Source organism: Cyprinus carpio, chromosome B1 (genome assembly GCF_018340385.1).
Source record: "Cyprinus carpio isolate SPL01 chromosome B1, ASM1834038v1, whole genome shotgun sequence".
Lineage (NCBI taxonomy): Eukaryota > Metazoa > Chordata > Actinopteri > Cypriniformes > Cyprinidae > Cyprinus > Cyprinus carpio.
In genome coordinates this window covers 30499110-30514925 of record NC_056597.1, presented here as the reverse complement: position 1 = coordinate 30514925, position 15816 = coordinate 30499110, and the positions used below count along the sequence as shown (strand labels likewise).

The following is a 15816-nucleotide window of genomic DNA, read 5'->3' as shown; positions in this document are numbered from 1 at the left end:
TCCTATGCCTGGAAGAAATCATTCAGCTGCAATAATCAACAATGTAAATTTAACTCATTATTCAGGAAAAACAATATTTTTTGTTTGCCCGTCTGTTTTATCACTCCATTACAACAGCCAAGCAAAATCTGACTTTAAAATTTTAAGGGTCAAGAGCCCAACTAAAGCAAACATTGGACACTATAATGGTGACATTAAAATAGTGATTTTCATCTTTGTTGATTCTGCTCGTTAACATCAGGTCTTGTCAATAATGGTCAATCATCACTCACTCAATTAATCACTTAATTATCTCATTAACTTTAACTCTGAGTCATTGTTAATTTAACACTCCTATTTTAACACTTTCACACTCTTGAGTGTGGTCTCACACGTTACTCCCAGCAGAGTTTAATTTCACTCTGGATTTTTTGCTGTGTAGCTAATCTAAGTAAAAGTTGTTCATTTTCAGTAAGATGCCCCCATCTGGACACTCATAAAAGAACACAATCAGGAGCACAACAGGAGAGGAGCGTCTCGCTGCAGCCTGCGGTGGACATCCAACCGGCCCACATCCAAGTGTGACCGTCACAGACCACGCCCATGTCAAAATACGTCACATTCTCAATCATTTTGAAACAGTAAGAAAGCATCGATAAGAAGATAATTTGTATTGTTTGCCAAACCGCTAAAAAATAAGCTGTTGTTTGCCGTGTCGGTAAGTACTCTAATAAAAAAAAAAAAAAATCTTTGGTCTTTACCGAACGTGTGCGTCATTTGTGTGCATGTGCATAAAACAACAGTAAGTATTTTAATTTCAACTTCACCACAGGCACGTTATTGCTGAGCAACAAAAATACTTATATATATATATATATATGTGTGTATATATAGATATATATATATATAATATATGTGTGTGTGTGTGTGTGTGTTGGGGGTGGGGGGTGAGATGATGTGTTTTTATGTTGGGGGGGTCTATCTATCCACACATGTATGTATATATGTATGTATGTATTTCGTGGCATGCATGCGTACACACACACACACACACACACACACACAAATACATACATATATACATACATACATGTGTAGATAGATAGAGAGAGACAGATATATAGATAGATAGAAGGCACACAACACAAGTCTTACAACATAAAATCAATTATGAATCAATGTGCAATATTTTTATACCCTTCCCCCCCACACATAACACTCATCTCACCCACATCAGACACACACACTTCATCCCTCTCACACATATGTACTTACCTGACCCCCCCCCCCCCCCCACCACCACCACCACACACACACACACACAAAAATAAAATAAAAAAAACAATAAAATAAATTTGACATCTTTAATGATATACTCTATGATCACAGTACCCATGCACAGTTACTTGGTTGGGCAAAAAACTGCATCATTTCATTACTGTCTTGCTGGATAACTCTGTGTATGTCACAAATTATCTTTGTATTCTTCTATATTAACGAAAAGATCACATAATGTTTTGTTTGTCATGTTTTACAGCATTCTACACATATTCAGTCCAAGCCTGATGCAGGGCATTTCTCCCGGGTTAAGGGGGTCCCTGCTGCAGTTTCACCAGTAAAGAAAATTACTTGTTTACAGTTCACTTGAAGGACCACATAAGCCATGCAGTGGTGCATGGAGGTATGGTGAGAGCATTTCTTTAGATATTGATGATTTTTTGTGTTTAAAATCATAAATATGTTTATGTTGAATGATGAGGTAAATAATTTTTAGTGGACACATATACCCCCGACACGTATGTATTCTCTATTTTTAACAGGAGTGCCAAGAGGACATAAAGTGGAAGTTTGTAAGGGACATTGGTCCAGCGTGGTACAGAGTCATCGTGGGTTATTCTGTGGGGAGGTGACAGGGCCTGCCGTTCTCCAGATGGACAGTAAAAATCAACAGAATGCCATCAAAGACTACCTTGAGGGAGAATCGGAGGATATATTAAAGCAAGGAATCTCTCTGTGTAGTCTATGTATGTATGTGTGATTACTGCATGTCAAGAACTGTTTATCTGATCATTCAGCTGCTCATTCAGCTGCTCAGACTTTATAATATTTGGAGCATACTCTTTTGTTAAACACACAACCAGTCAAAAGTTTTTGAACAGTGAGTTTTTTTATGTTTTTAAAGAAATATCTTCTGCTCATCAAGCCTGCATTTATTTAATCCGAAGTACAGCAAAAACAGTCCAATTTTAAAATATTTGTATAATATTTTGCTTTTGTAATATATTTTGCTATTTAACAAAACTATTTTCTATATTTCTATTAAAATGAAATTTATTCCTGTGATTTGAAAAAGGTGACTTTACTCCAGTCACATGATCCTTCAGAAATCATTCTAATATGCTGATTTGATGCTCAAAAAACATTTTATTTTTATTATGTTAATAAACTGAAGACTGGAGCGTAATGATGAAGAAAATTCAGCTGTGATCACAGGAATAAACTGCATTTTAAAATACATTCAAATAGAAAGCAGTTCTTTTTAATTGTAAAAATATTTAACATTACTGTTTTTGCTGTGTTTTGGATCAAATAAATGCTGGCTTGGTGAGCAGAAGAGACTTTCAAAAATAATAAAAATCTTACTGTTCAAAAACTGGTGGTGTATATTATTATTATTATTATTTATTTTATTTTATTTTTTTGTAAAATTGTACATGTAATTATTTTTGTAAAATAATAAATATAATTAAAGCTGCAAGCAGCGATGAACGGTGCCCTCTCGCACCCGGGCTCACCGCCAGCGGGTAACTTAGTAAAACAGCGAACGAGGAGAAATATGCGTTTAATGTGGTAAATATAAGAGAAATATGTCAAAGTCATTTATATGTGCCAATCTTCCTGCTGCCAGCTGGTGGCGCTATGACTATAACTCGATTTTGTCGTGTAGATTTCTTCAGTCCAGCACTTTTATCAAGCATATGAAATTTAGTGCAGATTGAACATGGTATGTTTGAGTTAGTATAAAGCATGAGGTGTCCTATTGCCAACAGGTGGCACTATGATTATAACTGAACATTGGCCTTTAGATATCTTCAGGCCATGACTCTTATCAAATATTTGAAGTTTGGTGCAGATCGGACATTGCATGTTTAAGTTAGTGTAAAACAAGCCATTTACTGTTGTCAGCAGGTGGCGCTATGATTATAGTGGAATATTGACCTGCAGATGTGTTCAGGCCAAGACTCTTTTCGAACATGTGAAGTCTGGGGAAGATCAGATATCTTATGCCTGAGTTACAACAACTTCTATTCCCATGGCGAGACATCGAACTTTGTCACGGCACCATGGCCACACCCTTTAATGAAACCTCAAGATGTTCACAATTTAACATCGCAAAGGCCTTTAGATTAGACTGACCAAAAAAAAAATTATAAAATGTCATAAAATATCTAGGAGTAGTTTGTTACGGCGTAAAACATGTCACTTCCTGTTGCCAGGAGGTGGCGCTATAGCGATATCTGAATATTGGCATGTAGATATATTCAGGTCAGGAGTCTTCTCAAACATTTGAAGTTTGGGGCAGATTGGACATTGTATGTCTGAGTTATAGCAACTTCCTGTCTCATGGCGAAACATCGAAATTTGTAAGGCCGCCACAGACACGCCCTTAAACGAAACCTCAAGATCTTCGCAATTTAACATCGCAAAGGCCTTTAGATTACACAGACAAAGTTTGGTGTTAATCTGAATAAATCTCTATGAGGAGTTCGTTAAAGTACAACCCCTGAAAATGGAAAAAACGACACAAATTTTGCAGAGAAAATTCAAAATAACTGACTTCCTGTTGGGATTCGAATTTCGTACCAAGAGACTTTTTTGTAGGTATTTGTGTTACATGTGTGTACCGATTTTGTTCATGTACGTGAAATGTAGCTCGAGGCGCACTCCGTTGAAAATGTATAGGTGGCGCTATCGAGGCATTTTGCTACACCCAATGGATATTGGATATCAGATGTGTTCAGGCCAGGACTCTTATCGAACATGTGAAGTTGGGGCAAGATCGGACATTTTATGCCTGAGTTACAATAACTTTTATTCCCATGGCGAGACATCAAACTTTGTGATGGCGCCATGGACACGCCCTTTAACAAAAACTCAAGATCTTCACAATTTAACATCGCACAGGCCTTTAGAATAGAGTGACTGAAAAAAAAAATTTATGTCATAAAATTTCTCGGGGTAGTTTGTTACAGCGTAAAATATGTCACTTCCTGTTGCAAGTAGGTGGCGCTATGACTATAACTGAATATGGGCATATCAATCTGTTCAGGTCAGGAGTCTTATCAAACATGTGAAGTTTGTGACAGATTGGATATTGTATATCTGAGTTATAGCAACTTCATTTTTCATGGCGAATCATCGAAATTTGTCAGGCCGCCACGGGACACGCCCTTCAACGAAAACTCAAGATCTTCGCAATTTAACATCGCAAAGGCCTTTAGATTAGGCATACCAAATTTGGTACTGATCTGAATAAATCTCTAGGAGGAGTTCGTTAAAATACAAGGCATGCAAATGACAAAAATGATGCAAAATTTGCTCATAAAATTAAAAATAACCGACTTCCTGTTGGGTTTCGGATATTGCTCCAAGAGTCTTTTTTGTAGGTACTGATGCCTTACATATGTGTGCCAATTTTCGTGCATGTACGTGAAACACAGCTCGAGGGCTGTTGATTTTTTTACGATAGGTGGGCGCTGTCGAGCCATTTTGCCACACCCTCTTCTGAAACCTATATCAGACGTAAAATTTTCACCAGGTCTGACGCGTGTGCAAAGTTTCAGGACTTTTCGAGCATGTTTAGGCCCTCAAAAATGCGATTCATTTTGGAGAAGAAGAAGAAGAAGAAGAAGAAGAATAATAATAATAATAATTAAAGCTGCAAGCAGCGATGAATGGGCCCTCGCACCCGGGCTCACCACCACCGGGTGGCTTTTTGTAAAAAACAGCGAACGGCGAGAAATATGCGTTTAATGTGGTAAATATAAGAGGAATATGCCAAAGTCATTTATATGTGCCAATCTTCCTGCTGCCAGCTGGTGGCGCTATGACTATAACTGGATTTTGGCATGTACATTTCTTCAGTCCAGCACTTTTATCAAGCATATGAAATTTAGGGCAGATTGAACATGGAATGTTTGAGTTAGTATAAAGTATGTTGTGTCCTATTGCCAACAGGTGGCGCTATGATTATAACTGAACATTGGCCTTTAGATATCTTCAGGCCATGACTCTTACTCAAATATTTGAAGTTTGGTGCAGATTGGACATTGCATGTTTAAGTTAGTGTAAAATAAGCCATTTTCTGTTGTCAGCAGGTGGCGCTATGATTATAGTGGAATAATGACCTTCAGATGTGTTCAGGCCAAGACTCTTTTCGAACATGTGAAGATTGGGGAAGATCGGACATCTTATGCCTGAGTTACAATAACTTCTATACCAATAGCGAGACATCGAACTTTGTCACGGCGCCATGGCCACACCCTTCAATGAAACCTCAAGATGTTCACAACTTAACATCGCAAAGGCCTTTAGATTAGACTGACCAAAAAAAATTATAAAATGTCATAAAATATCTAGGAGTAGTTTTGTTACGGCGTAAAACATGTCACTTCCTGTTGCCAGCAGGTGGCGCTATAGCGATATCTGAATATTGGCATGTAGATATATTCAGGTCAGGAGTCTTCTCAAACATGTGAAGTTTGGGGCAGATTGGACATTGTATGTCTGAGTTATAGCAACTTCCTTTCTCATGGCGAAACATCGAAATTTGTAAGGCCGCCACAGACACGCCCTTAAACGAAACCTCAAGATCTTCGCAATTTAACATCGCAAAGGCCTTTAGATTACACTGACAAAGTTTGGTGTTGATCTGAATAAATCTCTAGGAGGAGTTCGTTAAAGTACAACCCCTGAAAATGGCACACCAACCAAACAAAAAAAAACGACACAAATTTTGCAGAGAAAATTCAAAATAACTGACTTCCTGTTGGGATTCGAATTTCGTACCAAGAGACTTTTTTTGTAGGTATTGGTGTGTTACATGTGTGTACCGATTTTTGTACATGTACGTGAAATGTAGCTCGAGGCGCACTCCGTTGTAAATGTATAGGTGGCGCTATCGAGGCATTTTGCCACACCCAATGGAATATTGGCCTTCAGATGTCTTCAGGCCAGGACTCTTATCGAACATGTGAAGTTTGGGCAAGATCGGACATTTTATGCCTGAGTTACAATAACTTTTATTGCCATGGCGAGACATCGAATTTTGTGACGGCGCCATGGACACGCCCTTTAACGAAAACTCAAGATCTTCACAATTTAACATCGCACAGGCCTTTAGAATAGAATGACTGAAAAAAAAAAATTATGTCATAAAATTTCTCGGGGTACTTTGTTACAGTGTAAAATATGTCACTTCCTGTTGCCAGTAGGTGGCTCTATGACTATAACTGAATATGGGCATATCAATCTGTTCAGGTCAGGAGTCTTATCAAACATGAGAAGTTTGGGGCAGATTGGACATTGTATGTCTGAGTTATAGCAACTTCATTTTCCATGGCGAATCATCGAAATTCGTCAGGCCGCCACGGACACGCCCTTCAACGAAAACTCAAGATTTTCGCAATTTAACATCGCAAAGGCCTTTAGATTAGGCATACCAAATTTGGTGTTGATCTGAATAAATCTCTAGGAGGAGTTCGTTAAAATACAAGGCATGAAAATGACAAAAATGATGCAAAATTTGCTCATAAAATTAAAAATAACCGACTTCCTGTTGGGTTTCGGATATTGCTCCAAGAGTCTTTTTTGTAGGTACTGATGCTTTACATATGTGTGCCAATTTTCGTGCATGTACGTGAAACACAGCTCGAGGGCTGTTGATTTTTTTACGGTAGGTGGCGCTGTCGAGCCATTTTGCCACACCCTCTTCTGAAACCTATATCAGACGTAAATTTTCACCAGGTCTGACGCGTGTGCAAAAGTTTCAGGACTTTTCGAGCATGTTTAGGCCCTCAAAAACGCGAATCATTTTGGAGAAGAAGAATAATAATAATAATAATAATAATAATAAACAAAGCAGATACAAGAGGGTCCTCACACCATCGGTGCTCGGGCCCTAATAATAATAAACGAAGCAGATACAAGAGGGTCCTCACACCATCGGTGCTCGGGCCCTAAAAATACCCAATGAAACAATGGATGCCTTTTTCATTCATCTTTAAGTATGTGGAGGACCTGGACATGTTTCATATCAAGTTGTGATGAACAAGGCCTGAAGGTCAATGTCATGTTACTAATATAATCTATCAATGCAAGCTTTATTCAGCCTAAGTATATAGCCTACTGCATATGGGGAACTGTTGATTCTATCATTCAAATGTTAACACTTTATGATAAGTGGAATAAATCTTTAGAAAATTAAATGACAATTATACAATACCAACTTTTACAATAATTTTGCATACTTTTTACAATACTAAAATCTAATTGTCCCCTTTAAATTTGATGCATTTCAATTTTGCCTTGGGTAGGTCAAAATAGTTTTTTAATAAATGAATTTATCTCATTACATAAATGAACAAGGTAAGGTTTAAAAGTTTTAATTGACAATTAGCCTACTTTAATCAACATAAGCGTTTTAGGAGCTGTTATGATGACGAAATCAGCTCCGTATATTAGACATATTAAATATATATTAGATTTAAGTTGTGCCATTTTAGCCTAGACATCCTTTACAAAAATAAGAAAACGTGTATTAGTAAAACGAAGGACAATATTATTTTATTTAGATCCCATTAACTTCCATAAATTGCTTCAACATCCGGGTTTCCAGGTACGGGGATGGGGAAATCACAGGAGGAGATGTATTTGATATGGGCGTGGCTTTCGTTTACGTCACACTTGGACGTGGGCGGGGTTGTGTCGGGATGGGCGTGACTTCTGACGTCACACTTGGATGTGGGCGGGGTTGTGTCGGGGATGGGCGTGACTTCTGACGTCACACTTGGATGTGGGCGGGGTTGGATGTCCACCGCAGGCTGCAGCGAGCCCTACTTGCAACAGGACCATGACTGCTGGTTTGATCTTTTGACATGAGCACACCTTCAATGACCCAATTCTCCAATTCATGGACACATGGAGCTGCACCCTCTGCTGGTGAAGATCATTGATACTCCTCAGTTTCAGAGACTCAGTCACATTACAGTTTTTTATGATTGCTTACACACTAAAATAACACACAGCTAGTGAAACCTTACACTCAAAGAGTAACAACTCAGCTCAGATCTGCACAACTATAAGCACATTCTCAGTCTCACACTTATTGCAAAACACTACACACATTGGTTTGCAAAACACTAAACACACTTCTTAAATTGGACACAGAAATCTAACATAATGTCACTTATTTGCCATTTCGAGACACTGCTTTCCAAAATACTACACATATGAACCTATTGATCAAACACGACCATCAGGTGTAAGCAGACACGTAGGTGCTTAACTGTTAACTCAACAATCAAGGTGTAAGCACTATAAAAGTTAACAGGTGAATTTTTGTCTTCAACAAAAATGAAAGGAAGTGGTGCAGAGGAATAGGGATAAACATTTATATGCTGCAATCAAGCAGAATGGGGTCTTCCACTGGCATGCTAAAACAGCTCCTTACAACATGGACTACAGGTAAGACTAGATGTCTGGTCCTATTATTCCAGTACCTCCCACAACACTCTCCCTTCCTTTCCTCTTCCCATTCTGCATGGCAGTGGAAGGTTTATGATCTCTGACCCTATGTTGTACCTCTCATTCAAGCAATTCAGAGTCTGTGTAAGGATGGATTCGCCAGTTGAGCAGATTCTTCTCTCGCTGTTTTGCAAAGGAGGACATTGACTGTGATATTGATGAAGTGACCATACCCAGCTATATGAAGGGATGATGCTAAGGTGTTGTTTACTCATCTCCACGAAAGTTTATGTACTACTGTAAATTGTATTTGGAATACGTTATGATTTTCAGTGATAAATGCAGCCTAAATGCAATGATGTACTGAAAGATTTTACAATGTGGTGAGAAATAAATATTTCCATGAATGTGCAGTACTTGTCTCATGTGTTGTGTTTGGTCAATATATTCATGCACTTTAACAATATCTAAAAAAAAAAAAAAAAACCTGCATCAAAATAGAAATGTTAAAAGTGATTAAGATTGTGCCCAGTGGTGTCTAAGAGGTTCAAACAGAATCCAACTGTATGAACCATGTGTGAGCCATATTATGTGCCTATATGTTTTTTTTTGTTTATTGTAAAGTTTTGAATGAAGTGCTTTGATTTGCAAAAGATCTGAGACGTTCTGATACTTGTATGTGTGAATGTGTTAATTGTGTGTAGTGTTTTGACAAAATGAGCCTTGTTTTAAAACTGTGTCTAAGCAATTGTAAAAAAAAACTGTAAACAACTGGGAAGAACACATCTGGTGATTCCTGGCGCTTCTCACAATCGCTTTGAACATGCGCTTGGGTGAGATAATTATTAAAAGCAAAGCAAATTGTAAAAAAAATAAATAATAATAATTAATAATAAATAATTAAATTAAATTAAACAAACAAACTAATAAATACAAAAATCTTAATTTCATATTTTTGTTAATTTTTTATTATGTATGTATATGTATATATATATATATATATATATATATATATATATATATATATATATATATATATATATATATATATATATATATATATATATAAAGTACTGTATATATATATATATATATATATATATAAAGTACTGTAGTCTGTTTCCTTATGTATTTGATGGCCTGGTTATTCCTGAAGCCAAAAAAAAATAAAATAATAAATAATAAAAGTGCTGGTGTGAGTTGTAATCAGGGGGGTCTGTAAACACATGCTAGCTTCTTTGTTATGTATAAAATATGACTTACAAATCACCTTTGACCAGGTTCTTCCTGGTTCGCCTGAGGACATCCCTGAAAAGTGGAAGGTGAGCAGTTTTATGAACTAATCAATAAATCAAAAGTACATGAATAAATAAATACAATCAACATTGAATTTGATAGTAGATTGCACACACTTTGACTCGTCTGGTCATATATGTCTCTATGATCTTTCTGTCTGTACTGCAGCATGAGCAGATGTCAGTCCAGATGTTCAATGACATTGTGAAGAGTCTGAAGGCTGAGAATGAAGACGTGTTGAAAGAACATGGACTGGATGATAAAGACGTCACCTTCATTAATGCAAATATAGTGAACTGTTGTACTTTATGGTATCATAGCTAAAGACCATGGCAGCAAGTAAAGGGCGTCTCAATACAGCAGATCTGGCCAGACAACACAACCACAGCAGCAGATACTGCAACTTTACAAACTGAACTCAACAGCAGCTGATGGCAGCTAGATCTGCATTTACAACTGCATTTTCTCCAATATATGTCAGTAAATGTTTACTTTTAAACAAACATTTCAAGCAGAACGTTCAGATATTTGTTATATGTATTAGTCACTGATCTATATATGACTGGATCGCTCATCGCGTTCTAAACTGCCAGCAGGCAGTGAAGCCACCAGAAGTGTTCGATCCGCCATCTTACTAATCTCTACCAGCAGAGAGCACCATTGAGTCACATTCAAACCGCTGTCCTAAAGGGTGCTTTCACACCTGCCTCATTTAGTTCGGTTGAATCGTACCAGAGTTCATTTCCCCCTTTGGTGCGGTTCGTTTGGGCAGGTGTGAAAGCAGCAATCACACTCGGGTGCGCACCAAAGGCGGACCAAACAAGCGTACCGAGACCTGCTTGAAGAGGTGGTCTCGGTACGCTTTCAAACGAACTCTGGAGCTGTTAGTTTGTGGTGAAAACGTGATCCGACTTCGAACAGACCCAACTGCTAAAAGTACTGATCATTTTTGGACTAAACCAGCTGCCGTAGTCAGCTGCGCTGTGCATTATGGGATGAGGAAGTGTTTGTTGACAGTTTGCACTTTAGCATGGCAGCTCGTGGATTAATGCACGCCTCCACTTGAAGTTACGAGCGATGCCCGCTCGCCGTTTGCAGTGCATTAGAACGTTGTTTTCCGCGCTTCATTATAGAAATGTATTGTTTGCATATTGTGGTGTATACAAACAATGTAATAGATTATGGCCAGGTACAAAACCAGCCCGCGCAGTCGTCTCTCCATAGTTGTGTTGTCTCCGTGTTGTTTGCTTGCTTTTCCTCTTATGTGTGAATTTTCCCGCACGTAAATTCTGACCAGTCGAAAAGCAGTTTAGGAAATACGTCATGGCCAATGAGTGATGTGGATGTTGTCATGTGACTGCATTTTAGTTCGTTTCAATTAGTTCGGACCAAAGCAATCAGTGTGGTGTGAAAAGGAACCAAAAAAGCTGAAAAATGCTACAATGTATAATTGTTTGCCCTTGGTTCGGACCAAATGAACCGAACTAGAGATGTGAAAGCACCCTTAATCACTCGATTTGAAGCAAATCAGTCAAAGGGACTAGTTTTTATGTTATGTGTATGTAAATTAATGTTTACTTCAGATGTTATCTGCAGTGTTTACGGTCTTTTTTAGGTGTGTGTGTCTGCTGCGCACTGATGACACAGGTAACGATCCAACAAAAAATATAGCCTATTTCTTTATGAACATAATTATTTAGGAATTATTAAACATGAATGTATTAGTATCAGAAATGGATTTCAATATACTACAATGAATAATACAATTATGTTGTTAATGTTGCTCTATAATGAAATGAAAAGCTTAACTTAGGCTACTATCTTGGAAATAAAGCTTTATGTCTTTAAATCCGTACTGTATAGTCAGTTATTTCTCTGAATAAATTCAGATTTCAGAATGAGCACTTTGTCATTTGTTTTATATGCTGAGGTCGTGTCCGTCTGATGTTTATCATGTTCATGATGTTCGCTACTGTAATGAACGTAGCTTTTTCATTTTTCACTCTGCTCATATGAAGGACACTCGCGCTCCCTCCAGCAGCGCAGAGCAGCAGCACACTCTCCTCTGAGACACAGAAGCTGTGCTGTTACAGATTTTTATAACTGCTTACACACATTTCCAAAACTTTGTTTTTTTTTTCTTTTCAAAACTTTACACACAAATCCAAGAATTGTACACACAAAATGCTAAATGTCTCACATCTCTTGCAAAATGAAGCACTGCATTCAAAATATTAGAAATATATCTCAGAGCAAACATTTGCAAACACCATTTTTTAAAACTGCTTACAAGATATTTACGTGTCACACAATTTCTGAAAGCTGACACTCAAACAGTAGAAGCACACACCAAATCGGCAAAACCGTACACTCAGTTAAAAAAAAAAAAAAAAAAAAAAAATTATTTCTGTTAGATTTGTGTTGTTACATAGAGAACTGTGTGTTGTGTTTTGCAAAAAAAAAATATATATATATAAATAAATAAATAAATAAAATTGGTTTTAAGAAATTGAAAACTGAGTCAAAGGCCAAGAATTAGTGTATGGTTTTGCAGATTTGGTGTGTGCTTCTGCTGTTTGAGTGTCAGCTTTCAGAAATTGTGTGACAAGTAAAGATTTTGTGTGTAAGCAGTTGAAAAAAACTGTAACCTTGCGTTACATCATCAGATTACATGTAACTAGTAAAGTAACACTTTTTTTAAAATTTACAGTGAAATATTTAAGTTACTTTTTCAAATAAGTAACACAAGTTATTTTGTTTTTCCATTTGTTATCTAACAGTTCTCCTGTTCCAGTGTTGAGAAACATCTGCAGTAAATGCAGAGGCGTTTTGTGCAGTGTGTAAATACAATGGTTACTGGAGTTCTAGACTAAAAAGAACATGTATTTACTCATCTCACTTTCACAAAAACTGATTCTGTATTCCTCAAATCAATAAAAACTGAAATTTAAACTCAGCATTTAACACATGCCCGCAGTAATTAAATATGGTAATAACTGAATTTACATTTCCTTCAGCCTGAGGCTTATTCATTTCCACTTTATGGGCTTTTACATATGCTAAAATATAACTTTTTCATATTAAAAACACAAGCGAGCCTAGCCCAGATGAGAAAAAGAAACACAAAAGTAACTAAGAAATGCAAATAGTTACTTTTTTTAGGGAGTAACTCATTATTTTAATGCACTACCTTTAAAAGTAACTTTCCCCAACACTGCTGAAAACACAGTATGAATGATAATTGAATTTAACATGGGAACTAGAAATTAGAAAATAAAAACAGCCAATCAGCACTCATTAACTCATCTAACTCTCATAAAGAACCAACTAACAATGACTCCGCTTTGATGAACTCTCTGAACCCATTCTTCCACTAACAGAGACAGAGTAAATAGAATTACTCAGTAAATATGAAAACATATTTAAAGGGTTGCTCCACCCCAAAATGAAAATTTTGTCATTAATCACTTACCCCCATGTCGTTCCAAACCTGTAAAAGATTTGTTTGTTTTCGGAACACAATTTTAGATGTTTTGGATGAAAACCGGGAGGCTTGTGGCTGTCCCGTTTACTGCCAAGTAAATTACACTGTCAAGGTCCAGAAAAGTATGAAAGACTTCGTCAACATAGACAATTTGCCATTAGTGGTTCAATCTGAATTTTTTAAAGCAACGAGAGTACTTTTTGTACGCAAAGAAAAAAAAAATAATGTCTTTATTATATATATATAATCCTTAAATAATTTGTGGTAATATGTTGAAGTCACAGACTTAAACATTCAGCATGGAAAGCACAACAATGATAATAATTCAATATCATTTATTTTTATTAGTTGTAATGATAACCATTTTATTTGCTTTTTTTGTTGTGCTACTAGCACCTGCCTACTTCCACTCACTGCTATAAATCTACATCCCCTCCAGAAGTCTGAGATCTGCTAGTGAGCGATGCCTCAAGGTACCATAACAGAGAGGCTCAAAATCACTTTCCAGAACATTCTCGTTCACCATTACTGGCTGGTGGAATGATCGTCCCACCCCTGTCCAGATTATCTCATCTCTTTCAAAAGCTGCTGGACTTCATCCAAAAAAAAAAAAAAAACTTTATAGTCAACGATTGTACCCTTTTTGAAGGGTCAATTTTTGTACTGTTAAATAAAGGTACAAAATTTGTATAAATTTATAAATTTGTACCCTATACAGCCCCAGTGACAAGCTATTGTACCCCAAAAGGTACAATTATGTACTTTTTTTTTTCTGAGAGTGTACTGATTGCTTATCAAAGCTATTTTGTGTACAGAACTGAAAGATAGAACAAAGACACACATCAGAGATCACACATCAGGACAGATAGGCTATCTTGTCCTGTGGCAGTTTCCTCTCCTGCCCTAAACCTGAAGCTCAGTGTTTTGCATGCGATTTCCTCACATGGCCATACATTTCCATACAGTGACCTGCTGACCGAAGTTTTGACAGTCAAACATCTGATAGCATGCAATGCAAATATTTAATATATTAATCAAATGTTTATGTTCCTGAGGATGAATGACTGGTGTTTGTTTTGGTGTTGCTTAATGGAAATGTATGATTATACATGCAAATAAAAACATGAGCTGCTGGACAAATTTAACCTCCATACTTTCTCTCATGTCACGCATCTGCTCCAGTCTCTCCTCTGCAGTGACATCCTTAATTAGAAACTTAAATGTTGTTTTATATTATTGTTTTTTAGAAATTATTATTAGATTGTGCACTTTATTCTTTAACAAGCACATTTTATATGGATTTCCTGCAATCTGAAGCCAAATACCCAACATAATAATCTGTGCTTGTGATTTAGAGGAACACTTGTGAATATTTCATATGCTGTTTTTATCTGTTGAGTTATATTTGTAATGTGACAGATGTAATGACTGAAGAAACTGAATGATGCATGTTTCATCTTGATCTTGTGCTGCAGAGACGATCGTCTTCATACAGCTGAACTGTTTGTGATTTCAATAGTCTCTAATGGTTAACTGCTTTATGGATGTTTATGACATGAATGTTATAAATAATGTTCATAAAGTAATCATTATATCAGTTATCATTTCACGAGAGACTCATTTTGCACAGAACAATTAAACTCCTTCCAGATCTAAATACAGTTGTTGTGAATTTGTTTAAATGTGGCCATAGTGTCACTTTCTGTTTCAGGAAACATCACACAGATTTGTTTTCCCTTTTTTAATACCACATTTACAGAATCTACAGCTCAATCTGTATTTGTTAAATATTTCATTTAAATGCATGTAAATTTTAATTTAAAAATGCTCAGTCATAAGATTTAAAACAAACACTGGAAAAACAAACACTAGTACAGTCTGGGCCAAAATTATTGGCAGTGATTGGTAATGTGAATGAACACCACAACAACTTAAGTAGCAAATTTTGCAAAACACAAAATTTATGTCACTACCAATACTTTTGGCCAAGACTGTATGTGTGTACAGCACTGGCATTTGTGTTGTCTACAATCAGCACAAGTTGTAATTTCAGTCTCTTTAACTTTGGGTGTATTTGTTAAAATATTTTCGCTTAATGAGCATTTAGTGACAGATGCTGCTTACACTATGTAACAATAGCAGTTTTTTTTTGGCAATTTTCTTTGTACTTATAAGTTCTTATATTTATACTTGGTGCAAATAGTGGCAAATATCTGCACCTCAGTATTGTAGTACATTTATGCAATAATAACATATTGAGTGTAAATTATCATATTTATTAAAACAATAAAGCTATACCTACACCTACCTGA

General features: G+C 36.6%; 2 protein-coding genes across 2 annotated transcripts in view; both read left to right on the top strand.

Annotated features, from left to right (window-relative positions):
• LOC109080469 (NACHT, LRR and PYD domains-containing protein 12-like) overlaps positions 1-15816 on the top strand; it is a 303365-nt gene that overhangs the window by 3567 nt on the left and 283982 nt on the right.
• LOC109062409 (NACHT, LRR and PYD domains-containing protein 3-like) overlaps positions 1-15816 on the top strand; it is a 209735-nt gene that overhangs the window by 86092 nt on the left and 107827 nt on the right. The gene's annotated exons all lie outside the window — the stretch shown is intronic.